Below are 16004 nucleotides of genomic sequence, written 5' to 3' on the forward strand. Positions count from 1 at the left end.
AAATGCCATTCTCTGTATTATTTACTTTTCAAAGGGCCTCTTTTCTCTCCTTAGATTATTCTGCATCCTAATTGATCATTTACTATTCACTAGAATGTTGCTGTTATTTCAATGTTTGAAGATTTATTTAGTTTTATTTGAAAGATAGAGTTACCAGAGAGGGAGAGAGAAAGAGAATGCCTTCCATTAGCTGGTTATGTTCCCAAATGATCACAATAGGCTGAGCTGTGCTGACCAAAAGCAGAAGCTAGCAGCCTCTTCTGGGTCTCCGACGAGGGGAAACGGTTCCAAGGACTTGAGCCAATGTCCACTGCTTCCACAGCCCATAAGCAGAGTGCTGGATCTGAAGTGGAGCAACAGGGACATGAACCCGTAAGGGATGCAAGTGCTTCATGATAGAGGAATAGTGGCTGAGATTTTGTGCCAGCACCCCCATAGGTGTCTTCTCAGAGCTATAATTTCACACATGTGGGTTCCATCTTCATAACCTCATTTATAAATAAAGGTGAAATGAAGACCTTCCAAATAAACAGAAGGTGAGAACATTTCCTCCCACTCGTCTAGCCTTTCAAATTATGCATAAGGATGTCCTATACACAGAACTAGAGAATTGCAATCACCATAATGGAAGAATGTGAGGGAAGAAAACTCCACTAAAACTAAAAGAAAATTCAGAGTAAAAAAGAGGACTGTTTATGGAAAACAGTAGCACAAAGTCAGTTATAATTCTGAATGTGAGTGCAGTAAACTCGCCCATCAAGATACAGACTGGCGGAATGGATTAAAACACAGAAACCATCTGTCTTCTACCTAGAGAAAACACACTTCACCAGTAAGGATGCACAGACTGAAAGTGAAAAGATGGGAAAAGATATTCTACATCAAAGCAAAGGATAATGAGCAAGCATAGCCTTTCTAATATCAGACAAAATAGACTAACACAAAATATAAGAGATGAGGAATGGTATCACATCATGAGGAAGGAATCATTCTTTAGAGGGAGAAAATACTCCAGTACGATAACTGTGGGGGAAATCAACATTCCATTTTCATAAATGGACAAATCAGTTAGACAGAAAATCAACGAAGAAATGGCAGAGCTAATCTGTGCTACGAACTAACAGGACTCATTGATACCTGCATAACAGTCCATCCTGCAATTTCAGAATATACATTCTTTTCATAGCTGCAGAAAAATTTAGGTAACTTGGAATAAGTTTAACCAAGGATATGAGGAATCTCTACAATGAAAAACAATAAAGGAAGTAGTAAAGACAGAAAAAAACTGAAAAGAATCCTCCACATAATTAGATTGATAGATTTAATATCATGAAAATCTCTGTACTACCAAAAGTACAGATTTAAGGTGATTCCAATCAAAATACTTACGACAATCTAGGGTAAAATGTGTTAAAATTCATCTGGAAATAAATGAGATTTCAAATAGCTACTGCAGTTTTAAACAACAAAAACAAAACTGGAGGAATCACAACACCAGCCTTCAAAATATACAACAGGACAATTGTTATCAAGGCATCTGGGACTGGCACAAAAGTAGACATGCGAATCAGTGGAACAGAATATGAAACCCAGAAATAAATAAATGCATCTACTAAGTTTTGACAAGTAAACTAGAACCAATCCAGGCAGAAAGGACAGTATCTTCAATGCATGCTGCTGGGAAAATTAAATTGGAACTAACAAACAGAAATGTGAAGCAAACCCCTGACCTTATACAAAAAGCGCCAAATCTTATACAAGAAATCAACTCAGACTGGATTAAGGATCTAATCGCTGAGTGATACTTTCAAGTTGCTGGAGGAAAACGTCAGGGAAACTCTGCAAGACAAAGGTATAGGCAAATTTTTCGTGGAAAACACCCTGCAATCACCGTTATTAAAGCACAGAAGGAACAAATGGGACTGCGTCAATTTAAGAAGCTTCTGTACATCAGTGGACTCCATCAACAAAGTGAAAAGACAGCCAATTGATGGGCCAAAAATATTTGTAAATTATGGAATTGATAGAAAATTAATATTCAAGTTGCATAAAAAGCTCAAAAAATTCAGCTGTAAGAAAACAAAAATCCAGTTAAGAAATGAACACTTTTCTAAGAATAAAAGACACAGGAAAATACATTTGTTAAAATACATTTGTTAAATACATTTAAAATACATTTGTTAAATACATTTGTTAAATACATTTGTTAAAAATGTTTAGGTTCACTAGAAATCAGGGAAATGCAACTAAAAAACACAGCAAGCTTTCATTATACCCCAGTTAGAATGGTGTTTTTATAGAAATCCAAAAAATGTAAATTTTTCTGAGTATGTGAGGGGAAGGATAGATAGTCTGGAGTTTCCTCAGAGTTCTGAAACTAAGTCTATCATATGACTCAGCCACCCCACTCCCTGTGATTTATCCAAATGAAACAAAGTCATTATTCGAGAGAGTTATTTGTATACACATTTATTGAAGCTCAATTCACACTAGTTAAGGCCCAGATGTACATCAGTGTATGACTATATCAAGAAAAAATGTATATATAGACACACTATGTATGTGTACTAGTGTATCACACACACTATACATGTGTGATAAACACACATATATGGGAATAATACTCAGCCATAAAAAAGACTGCAATATTGTATTTTCCAACAAAAATTAGATGCAAGTGTAAATCATTAAGCTTAGCAAAGTAATCCAGTCTCAGAAAGATATATTTTTTTTCTGGTATGTGGCAACTAATGCAAAACACACAAAAACTGTTGGAATGAAGTGGTCACTTTGGGATATGATTGTCAGTATTCGCCTATGGTTGTATTGTATTGGAATTATGATGTAATCACTTGCTGTTTCCTCAATATTATGATTAGTGGTACATAAGATATGTGAATATAAAGTGTGTGAAAATTATGCCTGGCCTGTGCATTGGAGGTATATTGGGGTGATGGGAGTGAGAGAAATGGGATTGATTTCTTTAAACTGTACCAATGGTGCACCAAAAATCTGCTTTTTCCAATTAAAAAAAAAAGAAAAAAAGAAAGAAAGGAAGAAAGGAAGAAAGAAAGAAAGAAGTCCTGATATTGTAGCAGAGTGGCTAAAGTCCTAGCTTGACATCCACCAGGATCCCATATAGGCACTGGTTCAAATCCCTGCTGCTATAATTCCCTGCCTGCTCCCTGCTTCTAGCCTGAAAAAGCAAGGCCTTGGGACCCTGCTCCTGCATGGGAGATCCAGAAGAAGTTCCCGGCTCTTGGCTTTGGATTGGTTCAGCTCTGGCCATTGCGGCTACTTGGGGAGTGAACCAGCATTTGGTAGATCTTTCTCTCTTTCCTCTCTGTAAATCTTCCTTTCCAGTAAAAATAAATGCTTAAAAACAACAACAAAGAATTTGGGGCATGGAGATGTGGGAATGGAGTCAGGATGGAGATATTCTTTTCGTAGCAAGTTCGCTGATGAAAAGCTTCAAGAAGGAAAGCATTTGAGACATGTGCACACACAGAGGAATTTGTGTATCAGATTATCTTTTATTTTACAGATTGTGTACAGTCTTCAAGTCCCTGAATGCGATTAGCCAGGTTATGAGTAAGAATGTGCTCCTTTCCAATGGAATTGCAATGGAGCAAGACACACTTCACACCTGAGAAATTCAGCCACAAAACCGAATCATCAGATAAGAACAGGACAATACATTTTGAAGTTCTTATGGTGAGGGAAAAAAACAGCTTTTGGAGCCAAATTAAGAGTAGGAAAGTGCTGAAGATCAGGAGATAGACAGAAGGAATCGCAAATGAGGTTGTAGGAACTAAACATCTGTTTCCAATGACCGGGCACTCGGACTGGTGTTTCCCCAGGTCACAGTTGCTTGGAAGTGCTCTGTTGGTTGTGTCTCACCCTTGTGCTGGTACCACTGCATTCATTCACACTCAAATGAATTGGAGCAAGTGACATTAACTTACAGGTGAACACACACGCACAAATCTAATAAATGAGTTTAATCAAAAGTAAAATGAGTAAATGTACTTATATGAAGTTATCATTTGATCTAATATAAATGTTCAAGTATTTTTGATACTACATTTCAAAATAGTTTAAATTTACAAAAAGGGGGAGTTCTCAGGTAGTCCATGTCATGATTCTCCTATTAATATTTGATACTGCTATGTTGTCACACTTAATGAATTGTTTTCTGCTCCCTTTATTTTTAAAGAGACATCCACCTCCTAGTTTCTTGTAATCAACATTCTATTTTCAGAGATTATTTTTCACCTGTAAGGGAGAACATGTGGCATTTTTTGTTGTATGCCTAACTAATTTCACTTAACACCATGTTCTGTTCCATTTTCCTTGCTGAAAATAATCTTTATTTTTAAAATCTATTTTTTATTGGAAAAGATTTACATAGAGGAGAGCACAGAGAAAGAATTTCAATCCACTAGTTCATTTTCCACATGGTCAAAATGGACAGAGTCAGGAACCAAGATTCCAATCTGGTCTCTCACACGCATGCAGGGTCCCAAGGCTTAGGGCCATCTTCTAAAGCTTTCCCAGGCCACAAGAAAGAGCTGATGGCAAATTGGAGCGACCAGGACTTGAACTAGTGCCCTTATGGGATCCTGGCATGTGCAAGGTGAGGATTTAGCTATGGAGCCATTGCTAGTTACCTGGCAGACTGACAAAAAATCGAAAGTACTTTTAAAAACCATACTGAATTGCCCCTTACTCTTTGAATTTCTGGTTTCACCACGATAGTTTCAACTAATAGGAAGTTAGGTGATTTTCAAATTGGAACGTAAATCCTAGTTTCCCCGGTTTTCCAGTCTTACCAAAAAAGTAGCAAGCAAGCAGTGAAATCGTGCTAAGGGGTGAAAGAACATGAGTTAGGTGGTGATCTCAACCTTCTGAGCTTCCAGCTTATGAGAATGCAAAGAAGGCACTAACCACACCCAGGCTAGTCCTGTGAATGAGTTGTGTCTTTACCCTTTACTTACTACCTCTTATTCCATTTTTCCCCTAAAATTGTGTTTAAAAACTTGACGGTCACAGATTTTCTTCTATTATTATTGTTATTGTTATTACTGTTATTATTATTTCATTTTATGACACAGTTCCATAGACTCTGGGATTCCCCCAACCCCTGTCCATGCCCTCCCCCCATATTGATTTCCTCCATATTATTACTGTAGTACAGCTCATAGCCAGTCATAATTCCATCATTTTGGACATGCACCATGCAGAGAATCCAAAATCTTATTGTCCAGATAAATTCAACAGTTTCATTGGGAGACCATCCTTGATCTGAAAGTAGAGCTGGCGGAATTTCATCCCCTCTAAAGAAAAGCCACAACACAAATTCAACAACAGGAAGAAACATGGAAATTTACAACATCATGAAATTAATTGACGTAGTACTGGGTGAGCAATATGTTAGAAAATACAAGTTCTTAACCACATCCTGTAACTACTTCATTGATATCTCCATTTTAGTTTTTACATAACCAACTGCTATAAACCTTAAAATGGTTATAGGGTACTATTCAGTTGTCTCTTGTCTTTTTTCATGTTTATGTTTAGCAGTTTATAATATTCAAGCATGATTTTTACTGAACTTTGTGAAACAAACAGGCACAAACAGGCTTATAACTCTAAAAAGCCATATGTTAACGATTGAGGAACAGAACAGTTAACAAGGGGTATATGGAGAAATCTTCAATATCTTAGCGAGGAGTAATTTATATTTGTGTCCTAACTAGTAAGATATATGGGAGTCCAAGTTGACTTTTTCTTGTCTGTTCTAAGCTTTCCTTATTGGTCTGTCTCTGTCTATCTGATCTAATTTTGGGGGTTCTGGAGCAACCCTGATGGTCATTTCAAGAGAAGGTAGGGAGCCAAAGTTGGAACTGAGTAAGGAGCAGAGAAAGCTGCTCTCCTGAGTCCCGAAGGAAGTTTACTGTTCTTCAGTTTTTGAGGACTGCTCGAGGCTCCTGGCTGTTGTTCCGATGTCATTAAACCCTGTAAGGAGGTTTCTAGTCTTCTTCCATCCATGTGGGAGATCTGATAGGGAATGGTTGACCTCAGAGATCTCGGCCTACGAGGGCACTCCAATTCCCCGTGATCTCTTTGACAGTTGGGATAAAATCCTTGGTGCCCTTACTGATAGTCCTTGGTGAGGCACCAGGAGTCTCCGAGGTTAGGATCCAAGCCTCCTCCTGTCCTCCTGTTCTACTCTGGGGTCCCCTTCTGCTATGAACTGTCAGAGATTTTCAAGCCTTTCTCTCTGGAAGGCTCCTCTCTCAATTTCTGACTTAATAAATCTGAGTTTGCTCACTGGTCTGTCCACTTGGAAACTCTTCTGCCTCTATCCTTTGGATTATTTCATTTTATGGATGATTGGATTTGTGCTTGCCTGAAGGCTAGTAATGTTAAGGGGTATTTTTGTTGTTTGGTTGGTTGGTTGATTGGTTGGTTGATTGGTTGGTTATTTATCTTACCTCTTCTCTATTTCTTAAAATTTACTTTATTTGAAACAGTATGCCTTCTTGAAAGTGGTTAGTTCTACAAATAACTTCTGTTTCTTTTGTTGGTGAGAAAGAGGGAGCCTAATGCCAACTGGCCTTTATCTTTTAAGGTTTATTTTTATTATTTTTTATTGGAAAGTCAGATATACAGAGAAGAGCAGAGCCAGAGATGATATTCTGTCTTGTGATTCAATCCCCAGGTGGCCACAATGGTGGGAGCTGAGCTGATCTGAAGCCAGTAACCAGGCATTTCTTCCGTATCTCCCATATGGGTGCAGGGTCCCAAGGCTTTGGGCCATCCTCAACTGCTTTCCCAGGCCACACACAGGGAGCTGGAAGGAAAGTGGGACTGCTGGAATTAGAACTGGTGCACACGTGGGATCCTGGCACATGCAAGATGAAGACTTTAGCTACTAGGCTACCAAGCCAAGCTCCCAATTGGTCTTTCGTCTTTGTTTCCTATGAGACTGTTTACTCCAAATTGAGAGTCACATTATAGAAAGATCTCTGGATTTAGTTTTGTGAACAATTTCTGTAATTTCTGGCATTGGAACTTCCAGTATAAACAGAACTATTCAGGAACAGTGCTCCTCTTTTAGAATGTACTAAAATGTTTGACATATATTATTACAATATGACTATAAGAAATTTCAACAGAAGTGGTAGAATAAAAAGCTGCTCCATGATTTCTGCCTTAATTTGTGAATTTCCAAATCTAAGTTTGCGTTCTCTATTCGAACAAAGCTTTCTGAAAAGCAACCATTCTAAAACTGTTACTAATTTTTATTTGAAAGTATTATGTAGGTTCCATTCCAAGAACATAACATTGTATCTGTGATGATGATGGAATTGATATTATGCTTTTTTTCTGTTCATGCATTTAAAAAATGGTACACACAAGAAATAATACCTGTTGACAATAATTCCAATGATTCATCCTAATGGAATTCCTTTTGTGTTATTTAGCACCTAGTGTAGAAAAGTTACATTCAATTTTAAATAAATACAAAAAAGTAACTTACAAAGTAGAATGAGAGCATTTTAAATGCATACAGAGACAAGTTTGTTTTTAATATATATTTATACATTAAAAGATATTTTCTGAATATTTTCATGGCTGACTTTTCCTTGAAATTAATTACTACCATTATTTTAGTCACTCCATGTGGTTATTAAGTTTTCAAAGATTTATTTATTTTTATGGGAAATGCAGTTCAGATTTATAAAGAAAAGGAGAGACAGAAAGATCTTCCATCTGTTGGTTCACTCCCCAATTGACCACACCAGCCAAAGCTGAGGCAACCTGAAGCCAGGAACCAAGAGTTTCCTCCTGGTCTCGCTCCTGGGTGCAGGATCCCCAGACTTTGAGCCACTGCTTTCCCAGGTCACAAGCAGGGAGCTGGGAAAGGGAGTAGAGCAGCTGGGACATGAACTAGCATGCATATGAGATTCCAGCACGTTGCAAGGTGAGGATTTAGCCATGTGGCCACTGCAAGCATAGCCGTGGTTCCTAATTTTTGTAGTTTGATGCAAAATCTGCATCTTTAAAGTTATCCAGAATTATATTTCTAACTAGCAATAATTCTATAGGGGATGATATTGTGGTACAAATAGTTTAACCTCCACCTGCATTTCCTGCATCTCATATCAGCACACCATTTGGCATCCTGGCTACTCCATTTCTAATACAGCTTCTTAGTAATAAATGTGGCAAGGCAAAAGAAAATAGCCCAAACTGTTAGACACCTGTCATTCACATGGAAATCCCGGGCCTAGTTGATGACAGTCCCCCATCATTAGAAGCCATGTGGGGAGCAGATCAACAGATGAACCATAGTTTTTCTGTTTCTCTCTGATTCTGTTTTTATAACAGAGAGGGGAAGAGAGAGAGAGAGAGAAAGAGAGAGAGAGAGAGAGAAACAATAAAGGAGGTGGGAAAGTACAGTGAAGACAGAGTGCAGAAAGAGAGAGAGCAGAACGAAGGAAGGGTATTTGGATTTGGGGACAGATGCGGCTCTATGTGAACACAGTGGGGGCAGCATGCAGATGCCGCAGGGGATTGGTGAGTAGAGCCCTCAGGTGCGCTCTTGAAGTACAGCTGAATGGAGGAGAGCACAATTTAAGCCTAAAGGGCAGAAAGCCTTCACAAATGTGTCCTAAAGCCCTAGGGGGAAGCAGGTCTTTAAGGAGGCTCAAGGCCGGAGGGCTTCATCAGTCAAGTGAGGCCACTGGGCCATTGTTTCAGTCACTCCCTAAAGGTCTCTCATATTGTGAAAGGTGGGAAAGACAAAATATGAGAAGTAATCAAAGAACTAAAGTAGTAAGATATCTTTCATGCAGGTAACTGAAAAGATACCAAAGAATAATGAAATTGCACATTTTAAAATAAGGGAATGTTATTTGGTATGATCAGAGAAGGCCTACTTGCAAAAAGGAAATTTATATTTACTTTTAACTCATTTAAATTTTTCAAGAGTTACTTAAGCTATGCTTTTGCATCAGAATTTGCTGACAAATGTCAAAATAAAGTTAGGGAATCATAAGATACAGGAAGGAAAACAATTAGAAGATTTTCTTTTTAGAAAAAAATGAGTCTATAAAAACGACATATGATTCATCCAAAATTTTACAGCAGATTTATCAGAACTACTAAGTAAAGCACAGTTCTCAGTGCTCTCAGATGGAAGGTCTGCCTTAGTATTTTGTTTAAAGGAAAGCTTTTATTTTCAAATACATATGCAGACTAAAATGCACCAATACAGCTTTTACATAGAGCTTACTAAGAACAATTATATGAACAATTTAAAATAAATGAGACTATGATAATTGACTGCAATGATTATAGGTAAACTTGTAAGTCAGACCATGATAAGTGAACTGAATTAAGTGATTTTTATTTTTTAACTGAAAGAAGCCTTTGAGTTCAACCGACAAGGAAAATGTGCTTAAGGGCCCAGCACAATGGCTCAGTGGCTAAATCCTTACCTTGCAAGTCTCGGGATGCCACTTCCCACCCAATTCCATGCTATGGCTTTGGAAAACAGAGAATACCCCAAAGCTTTGGGACCCTGCACCTACATGGGAGACCTGGATGGGAATCCTGGTTCCTGGCTTCAGATTGATAGCCCAGGCCATTGTGTCTTTGCAAGTGTGAGCCACTGGATGGATGGAAGATCTGATCTTTCTTTCTGTGCCTGTTTCTCTCCATAAATTTGATCTCCCTTTCCAATAAAATTATTAAATAGATAGATCTATTTAAATAGATTTAATAAATAGATCTTAAATGATATAGATAATAATAAATAAATAATAATAGATATAATAATAAATAGATCTTAAACATATGCTTCAGATATTAACATAATTTGTCACATGGGTATTTGCCTTGGACACAAGGGAAAATACAAAAGTATTTACAAACTAGAGTTTGTAAATGAAATGTTTTTCTGATATTGATGGGTTTATGTGGACTCTATGAGGGTTAAGAATATGATATTTTTAATTTTTTAAAGTTTCTTCTGAGAGAAGAGAACAGGTAGTAGAAGGCATAGTGATATTCAGACATGAAAAACTTGGTCTTCTGGTCACCTGATTTAAAATTGGAAGACGTTAGAGGGAATTTTGAGGTAAATATATTTCTTACATTCCTTTTAGAGCATCTGTGACCCTTTGACAATATCTGGGATATCCTATGAAAAGAAGTCTAAGAAAAATAACGGTGCCAGGTAAAAGAAGTAAGTTACGTGTTACAAAATCAGATGTATCCGGTCATATTTAAAAGATAAGCAGTGCAAACCTGCTTAAGAATATGATGAAGACTCTAGGAGAAGACTCAGTTTCAAGGAAGGCACAAACAGAAAACTTTAGGGTAGTCAAAAGATAACGGAAAATGGATCAGGCAGATTGATATGTTATGTTGAAAGTTGCTTCCCATACTTCTCTATCTTCCCTCACTCTGCTTTCTCAGTGTCTTGGAGAAAGAAAGAGGCAAGAACAATACTCTTTAAGCCACGAGATATATTTGAACTCCTTGGCCCTTAATCTATGCAATTATTTTGGGATAGCTTTAAATCTTTCTAAACATAGTGAATATTCTTGGAAAACCATTTCTCTGGCTCCTGACATTACATCAATTCTATCTTTACCAACTTTTTAAATTTAATTAGTCAAAGCTTTAGGGAAATGTTATTAGAAATTAGTAGATTGAACTGAAAATGTGAGGGTTTCTGAGAAAGGTCATACTATACTGTTCAATCTTCCCTCAATGCCTCCATACTCAGGTTCTAGTTGACTGGTTATCCTCTCTTTGTGGGCTTGAGAACATAAAGAAGCACCTATGTTTTGCATTATAATGAACATAGCAATATAGGACATTTCCCTTTCAATAGAGACGTGATGTCAGTAGCTGAGATCTTAGCTGTCACCACTACCAGCATCAGGAGTAAGCCATCACCAAGGTGCCTAATCCAGACCAACTTGTGATGTGCTGGCCAGTAAGCCAGTTGCTAGCATCAGAAGGATTAAAAGACATTATTATCTTTCTTTCCTAAGTATTGTGTTCTAATAGTAAGAAACGAATAGGGATGTACCGGATGTGTCATGGTACAGATTCACAACAGATAATGTGGCCTGGTGTTGCAAAGCCACAGGTCTGGAGTGGAGTAGTAGAAGGCTATTTGGAATTAGAAAGACTGAATCTGGCAGTCAACATGAGATATTCCCTGAGAAATTCATGAATTGTCAGAAATAATTTGAAGTTGAATTGGGCTCTCTGCAATGTCGCTAAGTCAGGCTCTTTACATGTGGGCTAAGCCAGAAAAATGTTGTGGTGTCATTGCTTTTGTGACACTATTCCACTCTACAGTTTGATATAGTCTGAACAAACACCTGTGACAGTGGCAATTCACCTGTGAGGAACAATTAGCCAAAGACTTCCTGCCACTTCAAACCTGCCCTAGCTTTCAGGAGTCACCAGTGGATTCCAATACAAGTGCCCCCTCTTTCCTGAAACAGTTCAAGTTCTGGTGGTGATTTTCTTATGGTCTGAGCTTCTTATTATCTTCACTTAATGTTTATAGCTGGAAGCAAGATTTAAAATAATAGAGATGGCCAAAGGCATGTGAAACATTTGGGAAAGTTTAGCTATATTTCAGTGCATTGCATGCCATTTCCTCTATCTCCTTTGAATTATCCACGTAGGTATTTCCTGAGGATTAATGTTTTAAAATAGGCACCAGGAACTTTATAATTATAGTGAAACTAGTGTCTGGGGACTAATTATTCAGCTTATGAATTACTTGCCCAGCCCTTTCCTCCCTTAGTAGTTTTCTTTCCAGTTTTTTTGGCATTTGCTTTAGCTTTCATTATTATATGGATAGAACTCACTAAATATAGAACAAGGGATTCTAATAGATAACAATTTGAATACTCACTGTGAAATATAAACCAGTATTTTACATTCCTTATGTATTTCAACGCTTAAAGAAATTCTTGAAATAGTTATGATAGTATACTGATTTGTAATTGGAACCTAAAAAATGGTTTGGCAAGTGCTCTAATTTTTGCTAGACAGTCAATACCAACAATAGGATTTAACTGAACAACTAACCTAGTAACAGAGACCTTACAATGAATTGTTAGGCAGTGTTCTTCCTCACTTTCAATAATGAGAATGCAATTGTGAAGACATAGACAAAGAATTTTCTTGCATACTAACAAGTGTAGTGGTTTAGTGAAATTCCTCCTTGAGTAAGTTGGAAGCAGATTTCCCTGAATGCCCTTCCCTGCATGGTATGCTACAGAGGCTGTTAAGTGAAATCTGAAAGGCAGGATAAAGGAGCCATCAAGAGTCTCTGGAGGCTAGGTGGTTAGATTCAGCACGAAGTAGGTGCCAAACTGCTGGTAGATTTACTTTACCCTGGTGTTGTCCAGTTGTTCTTCCTGCCTGCTTGGCCTTATGTAAGAGAAAGTAGGCTTGGAGTAGAGGGTGGCTGCAGTGGTATAATGTGGTACAAGGAGTGGGAAGCAGCCCAGGGACATAAAAGGAGACCTTTGGAAGATCTTGTAAGGACATCGGTGAAGCTTTGCAGAGAGCATTGGTGTGACTGTCCGTGCACTGGTTCTTGGGACGAACATGCTGTAGTCATGCATAAACCTGGAGATGCACATAATTGTGGGGGTTTTCAGCACAGAGATGGTTTAAACTCAAAGGAATGGTTGCAAAGTGACTGAGAGAAAGAAGACAGACGTCCATCACAGATGACTGAGAGTGAACACTCTGTGAAGTAGGAGATCAATGACATTCTGGTTACCTGTGGCATCACATGAGGGCAACAAGGATCAAAAGTTTTAAGTGATGTCAATAAGTGTAAAATAATAACTAATAATTTATGCAAAACTAGTCAGTTGTTTGCTATTAAGAATTTATTAAAAAAACCAAGAAAGACACAAAAATGTAACAGGTGGCATCATTATTTCTTTATAGAAGTCCCTCAATCTCTGATGAAAACTTCTGCTCATTTATAATTATCAATTCAATCTGTAATTATGAATTCAAAGAAATTATAAAGGTCATTCTAATGTATCAGTTAAAATTGTTCCATTCTCTGATTTTCTCTCTAGCATTTTCTTTTCTTTTCTTTTTTTTTTTTAAGATTTATTGTTATTGGAAAGCCGGATATACAGAGAGGAGGAGGAGGAGAGACAGAGAGGAAGATCTTCCATCTGATGTTTCACTCCCCAAGTGAGCTGCAACGGGCTTGTGCGCGCCAATCCGATGCCGGGACCAAGAACCTCTTCCGAGTCTCCCTCGTGGGTACAGTGTCCCAAAGCTTTGGGCCGTCCTCGACTGCTCTCCCAGGCCACAAGCAGGGAGCTGGATGGGAAGTGGAGCTGCCGGGATTAGAACCAGAGCCCATATGGGATCCCGGGGCTTTCAAGGCGAGGGCTTTAGCCACTAGGCCACGCCACCGAGCCCTCTAGCATTTTCTTTATGCCTCCATTTTGATGCTTACTACATTGAATCACAATTATTTATTTATTTATTTATTTATTTATTTATTTATTTATTTTGCAAATTGTAGTCCAGGAAACATAGGCTCTACCTGAGTGCAGCATAGGTCAAAATAAAGCCACACATACGCAGTATGCCAGACATCTTGTGGGAAAGTCAATGTTTTCACACTAACTTCTCTTGTATTACTGATATTCTTACCAACCAACTACATTTAACTCTTTTTTTTCAATTTCCAACATTCTATTTCATGGTCTTACATGAGCATAAACAGTTATAGCAATTTGTTTGGTTATATACTGGGGATGAAATGGAATCTGAACCATATATGACCTCAAGATTCACAAAATCTCTGCTAGATGACAATGAATAAATAAATTAATCAATGAAAGGGAAAAGCATGAGTATTCAGCACTTGCTCTTTCTGAATGCATATTCTGGAAGGGGCCTCTGTCTTTTTTTTTTTTTAATTATTTATTATTTAACTTCATTAATTACATTGTATTATGTGACACAGTTACATAGATACTTGGGTTCTCCCACCTCTCCCCAAACCCTCCCACCATGGTGGATTCCTCCACCTTGTTGCATAACCACAGCTCAAGTTCAGTTGAGATTCCCCCATTGCAAGCGTATACCAAACATAGAGTCCAGCATCTTATTGTCCAGTCAAGTTCAACGGCTTCTTAGGTATACCCTCTCTGGTCTGAAGATAGAGCCAGCAGAGTATCATCCCAGTCAATTGAAAGCTCCAACATACCATCGGCAAAAATTTACATCATTATGGAATTAATTGATGATTTACTTTTATTGGAAAGGCAGATATACAGAGAGGAGAAGAGGCAGAGAGGAAGATCTTCGTCCGATGATTCACTCCCCTAGTGGCCACAACAGCTGGAGCTTAGCCGATCCAAAGCCAGGAGCCGGGAGCTCTTCCAGGTCTCCCACGCAGGTGCAGGGTCCCAAGGCTTTGGGCCGTCCTCGACTGCCGTCCCAGGCCACAAGCAGGGAGCTGGATGAGAAGTGGGGTTGCCGGGATTAGAACCGGTGCCCATATGGAATGCTGACACGTGCAAGGTGAGGACTTTACCATTTACGCTATAGTGCCAGGCCCCGGGGCCTCAGTCTTAAGGCTGCTACATTCCATCTTAGTTCCTCTGCAGCCATGAGATACTCCTTCTGTTATTAGCAACAGCAATTGCAATAGCCCGACATTATCCTCTTCATCACCGAGACTGGAATCTTCATGTGCTACATGTTTATGTAAGGTCTTTGGCTGGATATTTTGAAAAAAAATAAATAAACAACCTAAACATAAACAACCTAAAAATAAACAACCTAAACATCTGCTATAGTACCAGAATTTCAAGCCTCTGTTTTGTTTCCATTGACAAGTCAACATAAGCATGAAACTTAAACCTTAGGATTTCTGAATATGCTGCTTTCCTTTCCAAGACTATTCATTTATAAATGACGCATGTATGTCATATTTTCAGTTTCCTTGAACTTGGATACTGTTGTGTCACCCAAGTCCCTCTTGAGAGTGAAGACATATTCCCTCAGGTCCTTGGCAGGTGACCAGCTTGGGGCTCTCAGGCAGTAGCCAGGACAGCCACAGATTACCCTGACTATGGAGGCCTGTCCTTCGCAAGATCACACTCACTTCCATGATTGTAGTATTCTGTGGCTGAGTGGAGAACATAAAAGTGCACTCCTATGTTTAAATTCTCTTGCTTGAACGCAGAACAGTCCTGAAGTGTCATCACATTTCAGAACTCTTAGGAGCACTGGCTAAGTCATGTGTTGAGGTTGCACTCTAGCTCATTATCAGTCACTGCCCAATACTATCCTACTTCGAAGTCTAATTCCCGGGAACTACGATTGACAAACGCTACAAGATTTAAACGTTTACATTCTAATGATGATAATTTCCATTTTTGAGAATTTTTGTGAAATAGGGGAGTCATAAGAAATGAAGTAAGATGAACTTAGTTGCAATCCTGGTCATCTGAGTTCCTAGTTTTATCATGAGAATAGAAAGACAAAATTATCATCTCACTCTTATGATGCTTTTTGCTTATTTGTTTGTTGTAAGCAGGTTAAACTGCATGAAAAGACTGGGTTTGAGTGATTGTTAGCTGTAATTGTGCTCCTATCCTCACATGGGCTGAAAAGTTCCCACTTGGATAAGTTCCTCAGATCTTCTTCTTTTGGAACTCCCCTTCTAATAATGCATCAGGGAATAAATGCTTTGGGAAACATTATTTTTCATTTATCTCAGCTCCTGATTCCAACTATGTAGAAATCAAAGGAGAGGAGTGCTTGTCTAAAATATCAGTATTTCCAAGTTGTCTTCAGGACATAATTTACTTGTATAAAGAACTTATGGTTCTACTGACCATCTTACCGCTGTGAGATAGTGGGAGCCTTTCTGTTCCCCTCAGAAAAATTGCATCTTACTTTTTCTA

Source organism: Ochotona princeps, chromosome 2 (genome assembly GCF_030435755.1).
Source record: "Ochotona princeps isolate mOchPri1 chromosome 2, mOchPri1.hap1, whole genome shotgun sequence".
Lineage (NCBI taxonomy): Eukaryota > Metazoa > Chordata > Mammalia > Lagomorpha > Ochotonidae > Ochotona > Ochotona princeps.